Source organism: Pollicipes pollicipes, unplaced genomic scaffold (assembly GCF_011947565.3).
Source record: "Pollicipes pollicipes isolate AB1234 unplaced genomic scaffold, Ppol_2.1 Scaffold_3087;HRSCAF=3621_pilon_pilon_pilon, whole genome shotgun sequence".
Classification (NCBI taxonomy): domain Eukaryota; kingdom Metazoa; phylum Arthropoda; class Thecostraca; order Pollicipedomorpha; family Pollicipedidae; genus Pollicipes; species Pollicipes pollicipes.
Genome location: NW_023596225.1, coordinates 28,687,726 through 28,708,130, shown reverse-complemented (window position 1 = coordinate 28,708,130; position 20,405 = coordinate 28,687,726). Strand labels below are relative to the sequence as shown.

General features: G+C 47.5%; 3 non-coding genes across 3 annotated transcripts; 1 reads left to right on the top strand and 2 right to left on the bottom strand.

Annotated features, from left to right (window-relative positions):
- Positions 1 to 10,884: 10,884 nt before the first annotated feature.
- Positions 10,885 to 10,957, bottom strand: TRNAV-UAC (transfer RNA valine (anticodon UAC)). The gene has a single exon. It is a non-coding gene; the product is annotated as a tRNA-Val (tRNA).
- A 3,681-nt stretch (positions 10,958 to 14,638) lies between these two features.
- Positions 14,639 to 14,711, bottom strand: TRNAV-AAC (transfer RNA valine (anticodon AAC)). The gene has a single exon. It is a non-coding gene; the product is annotated as a tRNA-Val (tRNA).
- Positions 14,712 to 18,303: 3,592 nt separating this feature from the next.
- On the top strand, positions 18,304 to 18,376 carry TRNAV-AAC (transfer RNA valine (anticodon AAC)). The gene has a single exon. It is a non-coding gene; the product is annotated as a tRNA-Val (tRNA).
- Positions 18,377 to 20,405: the final 2,029 nt, after the last annotated feature.

Genomic DNA, 20,405 nt, shown 5'->3' with positions numbered 1-20,405 from the left:
AGTACTGAATGTTTGTTTGGACATTCCTATGGGCTGGTGGGAATTTGTACTTGGGCTGATCAGACTGATGGGCATTTCTCCTTCTGATGGTAGTCAGAGATACCCCATCCGTCAAATTGTAACTGCCAATGCTGCTCCAGGTGGTCTCCTGGCGGTTCAGGAAGCGCAACAGCTGAACCTGCTGCAGATGGTCGGTTGGCCTTGTCTGTCTGGTCAGTGGAAATTCAGCTCGTCTCAATTTTGAATGCGGCCATTGGCTTTTGATGGTTTGCTGCGTTGTCTTTAAGGACTTTGTCTTCCAGGCTAGCCCAAGACATGAAGTCCAATGGCAAAAGGATCGGGCGAGTGCGAAGTCACTGCATGGTAATCTTAAGCTGATGGGCATTGCAGGGGAATGTTCCTCCAACCAATTCAGTGCAGTACCGTGTGTGTACCGTATTAACCGTGTAGTAGCATATATACCGTGTAGTAGTATACCGTGCAGCACCGTGTAGTATTCAGTGCCGTGTGCAATTTCACAATCCCTTCTTCAAATCTAACCGCTCTAGTTTCTGATCCACACGCCCGTGCAAATGGGAAGACTATTTTGGAGAAGAGTATTTCAAGGTCACCTTGGTATTCATGGCGTCACAATAACGCCATTCAAATACCGTGATTCCACAGCTACTGATCAAAGGAAAAAAACAGTAAAATTATCAATTCGTTTATCTCTGGCGTTCGTGAACATGATTTTCAGATATGACGGCTGCTAATTGGGTCTCAGTCACGCTGTGCTAGGTATGATGACGCAAAGTAGATTACATTTACGTCATGCACGTGACGTAAACAGATGACGCTGTCGAGGAGCATATTTACTTAAAATGGACATGGTGTTGTCTAGAGCAGTCTTGTCTGCCTGAAAGTATACCAATAGGTATAAGTCAGTTTGTTTTATCTTATCTCACTCTTACTTTCATATTTTCCAATGTAAAACATCCCTGTCATATAAACCCAACAACCTACGTTCTGGAGCTGCGGGTATCGACCCTCGTAGCTATCACACGCGAAGCGAGCGCTCTACCACTTGGCCTACAGCTCCGGTAGTACTCCAACATGACGTCAATAGTTGGGACGCCATGGCTGACTGACTGGTCAGCCTTCACTTGAGTTTGACCCGCTCCGAAAGAGCTGGTCAAGTCGAGGTCAGTCGGTCGGCTCATGTCTCACGACCACCCGGCACATCATGAGGCGTCAGATGTTTCCGTGGTGTAGTGGTTATCACGTCCGCCTAACACGCGGAAGGCCCCCGGTTCGATCCCGTGTGGAAACATAGTTTAGGTCGTAGAAACGCTACGGTTGTTGTGTAAGACGGACATGACGTCAGTTAACAGACAGACAAGCTCAGAACGTTATCACCCGTCTGCCCCATGAACAGCTGACGCGATCTGGGATAGCAATCGAAGGGCGGAAATTTGAGGGGCATAGTCAAATGCGAAAAAGTTCAAGAGGCCAGGCGTGCGACATGGTAAAAAGCAACCGCAAAAATGTCGATGTCCTGCATGGCGTAAAGGTAAACAATTCGAAAGGGCAGAAACTACTTGCAAATATATTGCTTATATTTTTAAATATTGACTGCAACGCCTGAATTGTTCTGAAAGCTAACACCGAGTATGTATGCAATAAATGGTAGGATGAATACACCTTTGTGCCTGCTGTGCTTCCCCTTTATCTCTCATTCCCTTCCCCCACCTCGACGTCTCTGTCGGGGTGGGGAGCGAGGATGAAAAATTTACGAGTTGGAGCTACGAGTTTTCGATCCCTGTATTTCCCACATGCTAAGAGAGCGCTCTTCCACTTGAGCTGCAGTCCCGGTGGTACTCAAAGATGATGTGCAAAGTCGGGACATAGATGGGACGCCACAGCTGACCGACCGGTCTGCCTTCACTTGCGGCGGACACGTCCCGAAGAGCTGGTCATATCGAGGTCAGCCGGTTGTGTCCTGTCTCGTGACTAGTCGGCTCATTATAACGCATCAACTGATTTTTTTTGTCTAGTGGTAATCACATCCGCATAACACGCGGAAGGCCCCCGGTTCGATCCCGGGCGGGATCATTGTTTAGTCCGCAAAAGCCCTACATTTACAGTGCAAAACCAGCACAAATGGGTCAATATTAGACACATTAGGTTTGGATGTAATCACCTAATTTCCAAATGTACGGTCGACGCTCTTGCGGACAACGATTGAAATGGGGAAAGTCAAGGGACATGTGGCCTTGGTGGTCTTGAAAAACAAAGTGACCTTGAGTCAGGTCATAGGTCACTAAAAAAGAAAACAGCCGAAATTGACTGGAGGCAGCCACTTGCTCAGAGCCTTTGGCACCGATCACCAACAAACCTTTATCATTCGATTCGCCATAGTCGATATCTTATTCTTTCCAGAACATGGTGATCTTGAGTCAGGTCAAAAGGTTTTAGGTCAAAGGTATATATTTAGTGATTCTGCGGTGCACTTGGTGATTTTAGCTATTTTGGGTAACCTTTGACCGGACTCGAATTCCATTTCCGGCAACGATAGTACATCGACTATGGTGCATCGAATGGTGAAGGCTTCGTGGTGTTCGGTACTATAGGCTTGGAGCATCGGGTTGTCTGCAACCAATTTTGATGGTTTGTGCCGAAATTTGGTGCCCTTGACTTAACCCAAGATTACCATACTCTGTGAGGAATAGGACATCGAGAATAGCGCACCAATTGGTGAAGGTTTCATGGTCATCGGTGCCAAAGACTCGGAGTGTGGGCGGTCTGGAAATATTTTTTTTTCGTTTTTTATATTTTTGGTAATTTTCCACCGAAATAAAGGTCACCATTGTCTGGAAAGGATAGGTTATCGACCAAATGGCATCGAACGCTGAAGGTTTGATGTCATTCGGTGCACAAGGTTCGGAGCATGGGGCTGTCAACCGGTTCGACTGGCCGTTTAGTTTCGTCCCCATGATGGGACAACGGGCGTTCATTCACGTTGGGGGGGGAGCATTTTTGTGTGATATCATTGCACATGTCGACGTGACTTCTGTCTCCTTTGACTTTTAGCTCAGGTGACTTTTCGGAACTTATTTTCATACCTTTGGCATCTTGGCACTTGACCTATTCCAGTGTTGTCCATGCGCGTTTAACTTTTATCCTATTTGACTACCTGACAGCTTACTTTTTGTCCTTTGACAATGCCCCTTAACTTTCCACCTCCCAATTGCTGTTCCAGATCACGCCAACTGCACATTGGGTAGACGGCTAGTAACATAGTGATACAATATGCCCACTGTTGACTAACGTGGTACAGAACTTGCCCAAAAACCACCGCAGCAGTTCTACATGGCAAAGGCTGCTTCCTCCCAGGATTGAGCCGGGGGCCCTCCGTCAGCCGGATGTAATAACCACGACACCTCGGACACAGCTGATGCCCCCTAATGAGCCGGCCAGTCGGGAGATAGGAGCCGACCGACTGACCTCGACATACCAGCTCTGTTGTAGTGGGTCCACCTCAAATACAAGCTAACAAGTCGGTCAGCTATGGCGTCCCAGCTATTGACGGCATATTTGAGAGCCACCGGGGCCGAAGCTCAAGTGGTAGAGCGCTCGCTTAGCATGTGAGAGGTACGGGGATCGATACCCCGCAGCTCCAAGTCGTACCTTTAGGCTTTCACACACCACTGGAGAGGTGCCCCGGGTAGGCGAGCGGGTATATGACCCCTTGCCATTTGCCAAGGGGGCAAACATATCTCCCGTGCCGTCCGTTTTCCACATTTTTTTTGACAGAAGCATTTCTGATGGCATTTTTCATGGCAAAAACTTTAACGACTTCAGCCTTCCAGCAAATGCACTCGGACCAATTGAAAAAGTGGAGATAACCTGGCATGGCGTGGACTAAAAGTTCAAAAAGCATGTGGTTCAAAAAAGCACCCCTCTGTAGGTCACCCGCCGAGTTTGTTGTGCTTACCTTTCTCAACTTATCCCCCTCCCTACCTCGACGCCTCTGTCCACATGTTAACGCTAAAATGCGCTATTTGGAGCTGCGGGGTATCGATCCCCGTACCTCTCACATGCTAAGCGAGCGCTCTACCACTTGAGCTACAGCCCCGGTGGTTCTCAAATATGACGTTAATAGCTGGGACGCCATGGCTGACCGATTGGTCGGGTTTCATCTGCAGTGGACCCGCCCCCGAAGAGCTGGACATGTCGAGGTCAGCCGGTCGACTCCTGTCTCCTGAACGGCCGGCTCATCAGGAGCAATCAGCTGTTTCCGTGGTGTAGTGGTTATCACATCCGCCTAGGAGGCGGAAGGCCCCCGGTCCAATCTCTGGCGGAAACATCGTTTAGTCCGTAGAAACGTTGCGGTTGTGGTGTAAGGCTTACATAAAGGTAGTTTGCAGTAAACAATCAGGAAAGGATGAAATCGACCGTTCCAATCACATTTTTTGCTACGTAATCCAAGAACGTCTGCATGGCTATTGGTCAGCACAGAAATAACACGTGTGATCGATTAACCTAAGAATAGTGTCATAACCCAACATGTGAATACAAGTAAATAACTAACACTCACGGTAAAATATACAAGGCCACGACGAGAAAAGACCAAAACACGAGCAAAAGTGATATTCGCTTCAGGAAACACTTCCAGTACTGCTACCGCCACCTCCGGGCAGTTGAGGTAAGAATGGTTCACGGTATGACATCGAACATGGCACGGGCTTCACTGGATTGGTTGGAGGGACATTTCCCTGGAATGCCTATTAGCTTAAGGCTACCACGCAGTGACTTCGCACTCGCCCGGTCTTTTGCCACTGGGCTTTATGCTGTGGGCTAGCCTTAAGGACAAAGCCCCCTTGAGAATCAAGCGAACCTTCAAGAACCCATTCCGCATTTCAACTTGAGATGGACCACATCACCATCGACCAGACGGACAGGACAATCGACCAACTGTAGCAGGTTCAGCCGTTGTGCTTCCTGAAGCGCCAAGAGACCACCTGGAGCGTCTTTGGCAGTCGCAATTTGACGGATGGGGTATCTCAGACAACCATCAGCAAGGGATATGCCCATCATTCTTATCAGCCAAGAAGTAATAATTCCAACCAGCCCACAGGACTGTCCAAACTACCGTTCAGTACTCGCCCGACCTGCCTCCACTGGACTTCGTGCGATCAACAGGAATGCACATTAGCTTTAGCTTAAGTATTGGGGTGTAAGCGCCCCCCCCCCTGCATCGGGAAGTGTATATTATGACGCTCCTGCATATACGGCTTAAATGCATGGTACACACACACACACACACATATATATATATATATATATATATATATATATATATATATATATATATATATATTTGTGAATGTTGGCGCCAGGTTTTCTCTGATACATGTCTCGGTGATGATGACAGAACGTTATACCTTTGTCTGCTTCTTGCCAAGGTTGTATATCCTCCAGACAATCTGACCTAGTTACAACCGAACATATATGAAGGTAGAATTCTGGCATCCAGAGATTACAGTTCAAATGTATGCATTTATGGCATGCATTGTTCAGGAAATAGGATATTAATGGTGATATTCATTTTGCATATACATTGCACGTATATATTGCCCATTATCGCTGTGCATTGCAACGTAGTGTTATTGCTGCATGGGATATAACATTACAAAAATTGTTTCGCATGACATATAGAAATTTAAGAATTAGATTGAAACCATGTAAAGATTGCTTCGTGAAAGCTAATTTGTTATTTTGTCAACGACTGCAGCCCTGAAAGGCAACAGGCTTTGCTTTATCAATATTTGCACCTTGTTTGACCTCACCTTGAGCTAACCCACATTGGGAGGTCGTGATCTGTCCATGGTCAGGTGCCTAACGGGTTCGACGCCGACCGACTCCGGCGTACCCGACTTCATATAATACCAAGTGACATATCAGAAAACTACAAGTATACACCATATGGACGTGCGGAGGACACGGCGTGCGGCGCGTGTTAACAAGTGCTCCTGAAATGTGAGACGCGGCAGGGTAGGCATTGGGCGCCTAGTTGCCGACCGCATGTAGCAACACCGCGGCCAATGCCAGAGTATCATGATGTGGTGGAAGGGAAGTGGCAGCTGCAGTTTGCAACAACTCCAATGAGGCTATGACCGTCGTCATGACAAGGACAGAATGTGCTAAAGGTAGTCGGCACCTGTTACGGTCGGAAGTGCCACTGTTGCAGCGTTTTGATCCGCACATTGTGAGTCCACGTGCTTAATGGGGTGTTCCATTGCCTGAGATTTTGAACTGAAATATCCATTTTGAGTAGCATTCGGTGCAGTTCCCAGCCTTACCCTTCTAAAGACCTAAACCCTTCAGTTTCCCACCCACACGTTCGTGAAGACGTGCAGACGTTTCTGTGCGGGGTTGGAGGGACGTTTGTCTGTAATGCTCATCAGCTTAAGGCTACCATGCTGCTTCACACTCGCCCGGCCTTTCGAGACTGGAAGGTATTGAATTATATGTCGTTTGAATTTTGACCCAGTATACTTTTTGCAAATGGCTTTTCGTTATTCCATTGTTATCCTAAATGTCTATGCCCCAGCCATGGGGCAAACGGATGATTGCGTTCTGACCTTGTTTTTCCCTTGCTAACTGATGTCATGTGCGGCTTACACGGCAAAAGTGGCGTTTCTACAAGCTAAGCGATATTTCCGCCCGAGGTCGAACTTGGGGCCTCCCGCGTGTTAGGTGGGGGCCTGCTCGTGTGCGACGTCTCACCGTCTTCATGGAAACATTCTTACTTCAACTTGCCGAGGGGTGGCGGCAGCAGTGCTTGACGCATTTGCTGAAGTAAATGTCGTCATTGCTCGCGTTTTTGGTCATTCTCCTGGTGTTCTTCAAAATTTGTCTGTGAGTCTAACTTGGCTACTTTTATTCACATGCTCGGTTATCGCACTATTCTTAGGTTATCGATTATACGTGTTATTTCTGTGATGATCATTAGTGATGCCCAACTTCTTGCGGCAAGTAGCACAAAACATAATACAAAACGGGCGATTTCGTCCTAACCTAATATCTATATTGTCAATTGACTTCATTTGGTCCTTACGCAACAACCTTGGCGCTTCTACAAACTAAGCGATGTTTCCGCCCAGGATCGAACCCGGGCCTTCCCCGTGTTAGGCGGATGTGATAACCACTACGCCACGGAAACGTCTGGCGCAAGCTCGTGAGCCGGTCGGTTGGGAAACAGGAGCCGACCGACTGACCTCGACATGACCAGCTTTTTAGAAGTGCGTTAACCTGAAGTGAAGGCTGACCAGTCGGTCAGCCATGGCGTCCAAACTATTGACGTCATATTTGATATCCACGGGGGCTGTAGCTGAAGTGGTAGAGCGATCGCTTAGCATGTGGGAGGTACGAGGATCGATACTCCGCAGCTCCGGATGGCGAATTTTGGGTCTTGTATGGAATGCATTGTTTCGCATTAGAGTATATTGAAGTAAGCATCAGGAAAGATGAAACAAGTACACTTATAATTAGTAGTATCTTTTAAGGAAGAAAAGACTGCTCTAAACGGCAGAATTTTTCCTTTCAGTAAATATGCTCCTCGACATCATGGTTTAATAATGCCATCATAACTAGCACAGCATTGATTGAGAGCCAGCTGACAGCCGTCATATCTGGAAATCGTGCTCATAAACGCCAACAATGGGAGACCTGATCACGTCATGTTTTTGGTTTTGATTGCTGCATTGGTTATCGAATGACAGCATTTGAATAATGGCGTGATTACAAGGTCATAAATACCAAGGTTACCTTCAAATACTCCCTTCCAAAAGTCTTTCTACTTTCGCGGGGATGTAGCTCAGAAATTGGAGGTGACTGGGTAGGAAGAATGTGAGGGCTGTGAAATACACCGCATTATCTTTGAAATGGCTATTTTGGTTACCCCGTGGAAAGGATGACACGCCCCTCAACAAATTCTGCCAGTTATTCATTGGTTGCTGTCTATTTGCTGTAAATTTGGAGAATGCCTTAAATGCTTTGAATGCTTTGAATGCTTTAAATGAGGAGCAATATGAAATTAATTTAAGTGAAGCCCGTGCCATGTGCGATGTCCTACCTTCTTGATGGAGTCATTCTGACTTCAGCTTGCCGAGAGGTGGCGGTAGCAGCACTGGAATTATCTGCTGAAGCGAACATCACTTTTGCTCGTGTTTTGACCCTTTCTCGTCGTGGCCTTGCATGTTTTCCCGTGAGTGTTAGTTGTATACTTTTATTCAAATGTTGGATTATGGCACTAGTCAAACCTGAATTTTCGGTTAGCCATGACGTCACAACTTTTGACATCATTTCTCAAAACCACCGGGGCTGTAGCTCAAGTGGTAGAGCGCTCGCTTAGCATGTGAGAGGCACGGGGATCGATACCCCGCAGCTCCAAATAGTACATTTTAGCGTTGACAGAGACGTCGGGGTGGGAAGGGGGATAAGTTAAGAAGGGGAAGCACGACAAACTCAGTGGATGATCTACAAAGGGATTCTTTTTTGAAAGGCGTGCTTCTTAACTTCTTGTCCACTCCATGTCGTTATCTCCACTTGTTCAATTGGTTTGAATTCATTTGCTGGAAGGCTGAATTCATTTACTGGCGCTGCCTGATTCTGAAAAATTCTGTTCTGAAAGTTCTGAGTTCTGAAAAATCAGTTGGTTAGAGTGCCTGCCTGTCGATCCTCGCTCGCATGGCGTGGCGGGCTCGAGTCGCTTTTGACGCTCGCTAATTGTCCTTGACAGGTGTGGTCTGTGGCCGGCGGTAACGACTGCACTAGGTCAGGTGAATTAAAAGTTGCAGGTCGGACTGTATCCTGCCTTGCGCCAGGTCACACTTTTGCCACCCAGTTATGTAGTTAGCCTGAAATTGCACGATCGGTGACGGGGTTTCTCAAACACTGCTCGGCACAAAAAAGCAAAACAGGCACAAACATCGATGCTTAGCATGAGCACCAATCTAAAAAATCCATTCATTGCAAAAGATGCTGACTAAATCTTTAACAAATATATTTGTGCTAATCTGATGTAGCGTCATAAGAAGGGTCTCATGGTCAAAAACCTGTGCTCGACTGGTGGAAGGGAACATTTGCGACCCTTCAGACTTCCCAGAACACCGTAAATTGCAATTCGCAAAAAGAACTCCGAGAGAGTAAAGGACATTTTTGAACTAATTTGGCAAGAACGTCGTAATCTGCCGCCTTTATCGTACGCGGCACTTAAAGGTGGCCTGCGAATTTTTGTAAGATTTTATGTGACGCGCGGCGCATTTATCCGCCGCGGGACTCATTGGAATCAAGTGTTTTCATACTACCATTTATTGCATACGCACTCAGTGTTGGCTTCAAAAACAGTTAAGCCGCTGCAGCCAATTTTTAAAGAAATGTCTACTTTTTATAAATTCTGTACTACTAAAGGAACAGTGTGTGTGTATGCGTGCGCGTCCGTTATCTCACACAGAGGCCGAACGATAAAGATTTTTCCATCAACTTTGCGCGCGACCGAGATCCGATGGCAGCGTGTAACAGAGTGGCGTCAAAATTCTGCATTTCGCAAAAAATGAGCGCGTGGCGGGCGAAAAGAAACGCAAAAATCCCATAGGTTCACACGGACGACACTAATTTCAAGACGACCGGCCGACGGCCCGACACGCTCCGTTTCCCGAAACCATGGCTTGGTAATCAAGGGCCACAGCGACATGAAACTTGCACAGTGCGATAGCGCGTGAAATGGGCCATCGCACTTGGATGAGTTTTTGCGCCACGTGACACGTGGCACGTGCAAACGTCAGACACGTTGAAATCGGCCGTTTTTGACGCGTTTTTAAGTTTACCGCTATATCTCGGCACGCAAAGCACCTAGAGACCTAAATTTTGTTTCCCAACATTCACAACTGAGGCAATTACATCCTCAGTGTGTATTGCGACATTGTACAACGCACCGTTGCGTTGCAAATTGCAATACAATTTACTTAGGATTTTATTGTACTGATTTTGCTCTTTTCCACAGCTCTTCACGTTTTGTGCCACATTGCTGCACCCAGAGCACCGGGCGCATTCGGGAGTAACATGCATTTATGGGGAATCAAACGGACAATCACGTCGTATAGATGGTAGTGTCACATGTGCACGAACCAAGAAAATTGATTTGGCCGCTACCGACCGTTTTTAACTCTTCAATACATTACTGTTTAATGCTGTTTAATGCAACGGCAGTGCGTGCTGTCATCATTCAAAAGGCTGACAGTTGATGGAAGGGACAAAAATTACCGGCCACGTCCCACGATCAATCGCCGATCCCATAGAATAGGTTCGGCTATGTCGCAGAGAGCGCATACGAAATGGCTCTCTCCCGCCAGCGACCGCCAGAGACCGCCAGCACCGCACGCGGCCTGCGGCCGAGTCTTTTTCACACTTTGAGCTATGTCTCGGCAACCGAGGCCACTAGAGGCATGATTCCAACTGCAAAAGATACACGAGGAACATTTATAAAATTTAAATTAGACCAGCCAAGAAAGCATGCAAACGCTTGGCTATTGTATATAATACGATAATATCTACCCATCTGACTTCTATGGATATTGGTTCAGCTCAGCTTTTGCAAATGTCCTTATGAATTTTTTACGTTTAATTTATGTGGGGCATCACATTCCTGCGTTATCACCATTCCTGAACTCTTCACCATTCCCGTGGCAGTTGATTTTGCACCATTTCACCATTCAACATCCTACATAGCACCAACTGTTCATGGGGTAAACGGGCGACAACATTTTGAACTTATCTCTCTTTTGTGAAGTGACCACATGTCCGTCCCACACAATAACCGTAGCGTTTCTACAACCTAAACGATGTTTCCGCCCGGGATCGAACCGGGGGCATTCCGCGTGTAAGGCGGATGTGATAACCACTACACCACGGAAACAGCTGAAATGACGGCGGGGGGGGGGGGGGGTGCATGAGAAGGTGTTAAAGTAGGCATAAGGCAGGATGAAGCAAGCCCAGTTATAAACAATTATTGCTATAAGCTTGTTGCCTTCATTCCTGCACTGTCTGGTAACATGCCCATGACCCTTTAACGACACGATCTTTACTTTATCCATGCAGCAGCAGCATAGCGTTACAATGCACAGTGATAATAGGATACATATATGCCTACAATGCACGTGCATAATGGATATCACCATTAATCTCCTATTTCCTGAACAATGCATGCCATAATGCGCATTTGCACCCTAATCTCTGGATGCAGACGTCTACCGTCATATAGGTTCGACTGTAACTAGGTCAGATTGTCTGGAGGATATAAAACCTTGAAAGAAGCAGACAACAATATGACTGTCATCCTCACCGTGACATGTATCAGAGAAACCTGGCGCCAACATTCACGAATATACATCATGCATCTAAGCTTTAGATGGCGGTGCGTCACAATCACACCTCCCAAGGCGGGGGGGGGGGGGGGAAACCCCTAATGATGAAGCTTAAGCTGATGTGCATTCCTGCATCGCACGAAGTCCATTGAAGACTGAACTAACGTTCAGTACTCGCCCTAGGACATTAGCCCCGGACATTCCTACGAGCTGGTGGGAAATCCTGCTTGTGGGCTGCTCAGACTGGTGATTCTCCTGCTGATGATAGCCTGAGATACTCCATCCCTCAAATAATGAAAACCAAAGACGCTCCAGGTGGTCTCCTGACGGTGCAGGAAGCGCAACAGCTGAACCTGCTTCAGATGGTTGGTTGTCCTGTCTGTCTGGTCGTGGTAATGCGGCTCATCTCAGTTTGAGTGCGGCCATGGCTCTTGATGGTTTTCTCTGCCTTGTCCTTGAGACTTGAGATGACAAGATGACATGACAACCTGACAAGAGGCAGACAAATGTACAATATGCTGTCATCCTCAACGATACATGTATCAAGAAACCTGGCTCCAACATTCACGAACACACATCATCCATTTAAGCGTTAGATGCAGAGCGTCACAATCACACTTTCCAGGATGAGCGGGGGGGGGGGGGGGGGGAAGGGGCTAGAACCCCAGTGCTTAAGCTTAATCTTATGTGCATTCCTGTTGATCGCGTGAAGTCCAGTGGCGACAGGTCGGGCAAGTACTGAACGTTAGTTTTAACAGTCATATGGACTGGTGGGAATTATTACTTCTTGGCTGATTAGACTGATGGGCATTTCTCCTGTTGATGGTAATCAGAGGTGCCCCATCCGTCAAATTGGGACTACAAAAGATGCTACAGGGTGGTCTCCTGGCTGTTCAGAAAGCGCAACGGCTGAACCTGCTGCAGATGGTCAGCTTGTCCTGCCTGTCTGGTCGGTGGTGATTCGGCTCGTCTCAAGTTTGAATGCGGCCATGGGCTCTTGATGGTTTGCTGCCATTGTCCCTCGAGGACTTTGTCTTCCAGGCTAGCTCATGCCATGAAGTCCAATGGCAAAAGATCGGGCGGGTGCGAAGTCAATGCATGGTAGTCTTAAGCTGATAGGCATTCCAGGGAAATGTTCCTCCCAACCAATTCAGTGCAGGCTAGTACCGTGTGCAGTTGCATATCGTCTTCATGGCTGACAATGAAGCCATTCTTACTTCAACTTGCCGAGAGGTGGCGGTAACTAGTGCTGGACGAGTTTGCTGAAGCAAATATCGTTTTATTCGTGTTTTGACCCTTTCTCGTCGTGTCCTTGCATAGGTGTCCATGAGTTTGAGCTGTTCACTTCTATTCAGAAGCTCGGGTACGGCCACTATTGTTATGTTATTCGATTATACTTGTTTCTCCTGCAATGATTATTAGACACGCCCAACTTTTTGCATTATGTAGCACAAAACGTGATTGAAAACGGGAGATGTATGCTGACGTTATCTGTCTGCTGATAACTAACTTCATTTTGACCATACACAACAACCGTAGTGTTTCTACCAGAGAAACAACGTTTATGCTCGGGATTAAACCGGGGGGCTTCCGCGTGTTGAGTGGATGTGATAACCACTACACCACGGGAACAGGTGATTGCTCCTGATGAGCTGGCTGTTCGGGAGACAGGAGCCGACCGACTGACTTCGACATGTCCAGTTCCTCGGGGGTGGGTCCACCACAAGTGAAACCTGATTATTCGGTTAGCCATGGCGTTCCAACTACGGACGACGTATCTGAAAACCACCGGGGCTGTAGCTCAAGTGGTAGAGCGCTCGCTTAGCATGTGAGAGGTACGGGGATCGATACCCCGCAGCTCCACATTATACCTTTGATTTACACACACCACTGGAGAGGTATGCTACAAATCCAAATGGGGATATAGCGTTGCTACATGTGCTCACTGGCGACCCGCCAAACGAAATACATCAATTAAGATAAACGGAGAAGTCAGATGCATGATAAAAGCGCATGATAAAACGCACCAATGCACCACCAAAACGGAAATGGAATCTAAAGTTTCAGTAAGCTGGCATCAACACCTTAAAAACAACTCGTCCAAATGGGCAAACGCTTATTCCAGGTACGCGAGGTACTTCACGCAGCCACGACGCTGAGTGGAGGGCGCCTTGTCCCATATCACAGCATCCAGTTTAGTTGCATACTGGAACTGATCTGCCCATCTCAGGCCAGTTATTTAGAGCGCCTACATTCCGATCCACTTTCCCATGGCGTGGTGAGTTCGAGCTGCTTTTGACGCTCGCTAATCGTCCTTGACGGGTATAGTCTGCGGCCAGTGACATCAGTCGCGCGAGGTCAGTTGAATTCAGAATGCAGGTCGGACTGCATCCCGCCTTGCGGCAGGTTACACTCTTGCCACCAAGTTACGTAGCTGACCTGAAATGGCACGATCGGTGGCAGGATTTTTCAACCACTGCTCAATACGAAAAAGCATAACAAGGACATACCTCGAGGCCTAGCATGAGCACCAATGTAAAAAATCATTCATTCTGAAAGATTCTGGAAAAGTAGGGTCTTAAGAAGGATTGTATGGTTGAAAACTCGTGCTCGCTGGTAGAACAGGGACACTTGCGACGCTTCAGACTCCCCAGCACGCCGTGAAATTGAAAAGTGAATGATGTGGTGTGATGGAAATTGGAACTTCGAGGGTTGAAACAAGATTTTTGAACTACTTGAGCAAATATGTCTAATTTTGCCGCCTTTATCGTACGCAACACTGAAATGCGTGCCACGAACTTTATGAGATTGAATGCGACGCGCGATGTAGTTATTCGCAGCAGGCCCCATGCCAAATTAAGTGTATTCATCCTACCATTCACTTCATACATACTCGGTGCTAGGTTTAAGAACAATTCAGACGTTGCAGGCGATATCAAAAAAGATAAGAAATATGTTTGCAAATAGCTTCCGCCCTTTCCAGTTTTTGACCTGCACCTAATGCAGGATATTGACTTCCTGCGTCTGACTTTTATCATATCGCACGTCTTGCCTCTTGAATTTTTTCGAATTTGACTATGTCGCTCAAATTTCCGACCTTCGATTTCAATCCTAGATCGCGTCAACTGTTCATGTGGCAGACGGGTGATAATGCTCTGAGCTTATCTGCCTGTTGTCAATTGACCTGATGTCCGTCTCACACAACAACCAAGGCGTTCCTACGACCTAAACGATGTTTCCGCCCGGGATCGAACCGGGGGCCTTCCGCGTGTTAGGCGGATGTGATAACCACTACACCACGGAAACAGCCGATTGCTCCTGATGAGCCGGCTGGTTGGGAGACATGAGCCGACCGACTGACCTCGACATGATCAGCTCTTCGGGAGCGGGTCCACCTCAACTGGAGGCTGACCAATTGGTTAGGCATGGCGTCCCAACTGTTGACGGCATTTTTTAGAATTACCGGGGCTGTAGCTCAAGTTGTAGAGCGCTCGCTTAGCATGTGAGAGGTACGGGGATCGATACTCCGCAGCTCCAGATCGTAGCTCTTGGTTTTCATACGCTCTTGGAGAGGTACCTTACAAACCCAAATGAGGATATAGCGCTGCTACATGTACCCATTGGCAGCCAACCAAACGGAATACGCCAAAATGGACAAACGCACATGCTAGGTTCTTGGTAAGTCCCATGATGAAATGCATCAGATGCACGTTTAAAATAGAAATAAAAGCTGACGCAGCCACGTTAAAAATAACTCTTGGCCGGCCGTGAAGAGGCTTACTCGGGACCAAATCCTGGATCCACGGCGCTCTCTCCAAAGCCGAACACCGTATGGAGGACGCCTTGTCTCATATCACATTATCCAATTTAGTTGCATGCTGCAACTCATCTGCTCATCTTAGTGTGAGGGAGCAGGGCCCACGCCCTTCCAAGCATGGCTCTCTCTTGCAAAGTAAGGCTTTCACCTTCCCAATTTTTATGTACTTGCATCCCTGTGTGGTAGCGTTGGTTCGACGACAAAAGTGTGCATGGAAGTAGTGCATGAGCGTAAACACCTTTGCAACTGTTCGGTTGGAAATGTATGTGTATGTTGCAGCAGAGTGCGCGCTGCGCCTTGCGTTTGTTATCTAAAATGTTCGTCGGCGCAAAAGTTCGAAGTTGCGCTTAGAGCCGCACCATAAACGGTGGTGGTTCAGATCAGAAAGGAGTATGCAAACTCCACGATCCTGAAGCAGGGCGGAGTTTGGATGTTATTTATTGCTGCCGTAATGTGTTATTACTATAATTATGTTACTCGCGTTATTATTTTCCTCTGAGCAAAGTAAACATTTGGAACTGTTCAAGTCATGTCGTAGCTGCGGAATAAATATGCATCAAATATCGGCTTGTGAAACTTTCATCCCTCTTTGCTGACAAAATATGAGCCCCATATTCTGGAAAGGATGGCATATCGACTATGGCGCAACGAATGATGAAGGTTTCGTGGTGTTCGGTGCCATAGGCTTGGAGCATGTGGTTGTGTGTAACCAATTTTGGTGATTTGGGCTGAATTTTGGTGCCCGTGACTTAACCCAGAATCACCATATTCTGGGAAGAATAGGATGTCGACTATAGCGCATCAATTGGTGAAGGTTTCACGGTCATCAGTGCCAAAGGCTCGGAGGTTGGGTGGTCTGGCAACATATTTTCTTTTATTTTTTATGCATTTGGTACTCTTTCACCGCACTAAAGGTCACCATTGTCTGGAAAGGATAGGCTATCGACCAAGCGGCATCGAACGCTGAGGGTTTCATGTCATTCGATGCAATAGACTCAGAGCATTGGGCTGTCAACCGGTTTGATTGGCCGTTTAGTTCCGTCCCCATGATGGGACAACGGGCGTTCATTCAAGTTGGGAGGGACATTGTTACATAATATCATCCCACATGTCCACTTGACTTTTGTCTCTAACTTCTAGCTCAGATGACTTTTCGAAATTTGCTTGCATTATCTTGGCCTCTTTGCCCTTGACTCATTTCAGTTTTGTCCACGTGCGTTTAACATTTATCCTGCTTGACTGCCTGGCAGTTTACTTTTTTTGTCACTTGACCATGCCCCTTAACGTCCCACCTCCCTATTGTTGTTCCAGATCACTCCAACTGCCCATTGGGCAGACGGCTAGTAACATGGTGACACAATATGCGTACTGTTGACTAGCCTGGTACAGAACTTGCCCAACAACCACCGCAGCAGTTCTACATGCCAAAGGCTGCTTCCTCCCGGGATTGAGCCGGGACCCTCCGTATGTCAGCCGGATGTAATAACTACCACACCTCGGACACAGCTGACGCCTCCTAATGAGCCGGCCAGTCGGGAGGCAGGAGCCGACCGACTGACCTCGACGTACCAGCTCTTTTGTTGTGGGTCCACCTCAAGTGCAGGCTGACCAGTCGGTCACCCATGGCGTCCCAACTACTGACGTCATGTTGGAGTACTACCGGAGCTGTCGCTCAAGTGGTAGAGCGCTCGCTCAGCATGTGAGAGGTACGGGGATCGATACCCCGCAGCTCCAAGTCGTGTCTTTGGGTCTTTGCATCCCCCTGAAGAGGTGCCTGGGGTACTGAGCGGATAACTGGTCCCTTGCCATTTGCCAAGGGAGCAAATATATTTCCCGCGCAGTCCGTTTTCGATATTGTTTTGACCGAAACATTTTATGACACTTTGGAATGCAAAAGCTTTAACGATTTCAGCCTCCCAGCATTTATTTCAAAAAAGCATCCCTCCGTAGATCATCCGCCGTGTTTGTTGCGCTTCCCCTTCTTAACTTATCCTCCTCCCCATCCCGACGTCTCTGTCGACATGTTGACGCTAAACTGTACGATTTGGAGCTGCGGGGTATCGATCCCCGTACCTCTCACTTGCTAAGCGAGCGCTCTACCACTTGAGCTACATCCCCAGTGGTTTTGGGATGTGACGTCAAAAGTTAGGACGTCATGGCTAACCGAAAAATCAGGTTTGACTTGAGGTGGACACGCTCCCGAAGACCTGGTCATGTCGAGGTCAGTCAGTCAGCCCCTGCCTCCCGACCGGCCGGCTCATCAGGAAGCGCCCGCTGTTTCCGTGGTGTAGTTGTCATCACTCATCACACATATTGAGGGGACTGTTGTCGTTTCTAGGGCGAGGGAGAAAACCGAAATAGGCATTTTGAAGATCATTTGGTGTAGTTCACAGCCGTCACTTCTTCAAATCTAATCGCTTTAGCTTCTGATCCACACGCCCGTGCGAGTGGGAGGACTATTTTGGAGCAGGGTATTTCAAGGTCACCTTGGTACTTTTGGCGTCAAAATAACGTCATTCAATTACCGTGATTCCACACCCAATACAGCGATCAAGTCAAAAAAGAATAAAATAATCAAATCGTTCATCTCTGGCGTTCGTGAGCGTGATTTTCAGATATGACGGCTGACATTTGGGTCTCAATCACGCTGTGGCAGGTATGATGACGTAAATAGATAATGCTGTCGAGAAGCATATTTACTTAAAAGGGACAGGGTGTTGTCTAGACCAGTCTTTTCTATCTTAAAGTATACCAATAGCTTTAAGGAGTTTCCTTCATCTTATCCCACGCTTACTTGAATATTTTCTAATGTAAAACATTCCCTGTCATATAAACCCCAAAACTCACGTTCGTGAGCTGCGGTCATCGACCCTCGTACATATCACACGCGAAGCGAGCGTTCTACCACTCGGGCTACAGCTCCGGTAGTAGTCCAACATGACGTCAGTAGTTGGGACGCCATGGCTGACCGACTGGTCAGCCCTCACTTGAGGTGGACCCGCTCTCGGAGAGCTGGTCAAGTCGAAGTCAGTCGGTTGGCCCCTGTCTCCCGACCAGCCGGCTCATCAGTAGCCGTCAGCTGTTTCCGTGGTGTAGTGGTTATCACATCCGCCTAACACGCGGAAGGCCCCCGGTTCGATCCCGGGCGGAAACATCGTTTAGGTTGTAGAAACGCTACGGTTGTTGTGCAAGACGGACATGAGTTCAGTTAACAACAGAGAGGTGAACTCAGAGCGTTATCACCCGTCAGCACCATGAACAGCTGACGTGATCTAGGATAGAACCCGAAGGGCGCAAATTTGAGGGCCATAGTCAAATGCGAAAAAATTCAAGAGGTAAGGCGTGCAATATGCTAAAAGTCAACCGCAAGAAGTCAATGTCCTGCAGTATGTTAAGGTCAAAAACTGGAAAGGCCAGAAGCTATTTGCAAATATGTTTCTTATACTTTTAATTTTCACTGCAACGCCTGAATTGTCTTTAAAGCTAGCACCGAATATCTCTCCAGTGAATGGTAGGATGACTACACTTAGTTTCACATGGGGCATGCTGCGAATAGGTACACCGCGAGTCGCATTAAATCTTACAAAAGTTCGTAGGGCGCATTTCAGTGTTGCGCACGATAAAGACGGCAGAATTAGACCTCTTTGCCCAAGTAGTTCAAAAATGCTGTTTTGCACCCTCAGAGTTCCATTTTCCATCCCACTCACTTTTCAATTTCACGGTGTGCTGGAAAGTCTGAAGCGTCGCAAGTGTCCCTCTTCTACCAGTGAACGCAGGTTTTTAACCATGAAACTCTTCCTACGATACTACTTCCCATTAAAACAGAGACGTGCTTAAAGATTTAGCCAGAATATTTCAGAATGGATGAATTTTTCACCTTGGTGCTTATACTAAGCATCAATTTTTGTGCCTGTCATGCTTTGTTGTGTCAAGCAGTGTTTGAGAAACACGGTCACCGATCGTACAATTTCATATCAACTACATAACTTGGTGTTAAAAGCGTAACGTGCCGCTGGGCGGGATACAGTCCGACCTGCAATTCTGAATTCACCTGACCTAGTGCACCCGTTACCACTGGACACAGGTCATATCTGTCAAGGACAATAAGGCAGCGCCAAAAGCAACTCGAACTCACCACGCCATGGGAGGTCGGATCGGAATGTAGGCGCTCTAAATAACTGGGCTGAGATGGGCAGATCAGCTCCAGCAGGCAACTAAATTGGATAATGTGATGTGGGACAAGGCGCCCTCCACACAGCGTCGTGGCTGCGTGAAGGGCGCCGTGTGTCTGGAGTAAGCGTCTGTGCAGTTGGCCAATAGTTATTTTTAACGTGCTGATGTTGATGTTAAAGGCTACAATGTGGAGCTGCAGGGTATCGATCCCTGTACCTCTCACATGCTAAGCGAGCGCTCTGCCACTTGAGCTACAGCCCCGGTGGTTTTCAAATATGATGTCCATAGCTGGAACGCCATGGCTACCCGATTGGTCGGGCTTCACTTGTGGTTGACCCGCCCCCGAAGAACCGGACATGTCGAGGTCAGTCGGTCGGCTCCTGTCTCCCGAACGGCCAGCTCATCAGGAGCAATCAGCTGTTGCCGTGGTGTAGCGGTTATCACATTCGCTCAACACGCGGAGGCCCCCCGGTTCAGTCCCGGGCATAAACGTTTTTTAGCTGGTAGAAAACGCTAGTTAGTCATCAGCAGACAGATAATGCCAGCATACATCTCCCGTTTTCAATCACGTTTTGTGTTACCTAATGCAAAAAGTTGGACATGCCTAACATTACAGGAGTAACACGTATAATCGATTAACCTGACATTAGTGTCATACCCGGGCTTCTGAATAGAAGTGAACAGCTCAAACCCATGGACAACTATGCAAGGACGCGACGAGAAAGGATCAAAACACGAACAAAACGATATTTGCTTTAGCAAAGTCGTCCAGCACTACTACCGCCACCTCTCAGCAAGTTGGAGTAAGAATGGCTTCATTGTCAGCCATCAAGATGATATGCAATTGCACACGGTACTAGCTGCACTGAATTGGTTGGAAGAACATTTCCCTGGAATGCCTATCAGCTTAAGGCTGCCATGCATTGACTTCACACTCGCCCGATCTTTTGCCATTGGACTTCCTGGCATGAGCTAGCCTGGAAGACAAAGTCCTCAAGGACAAGGCAGCA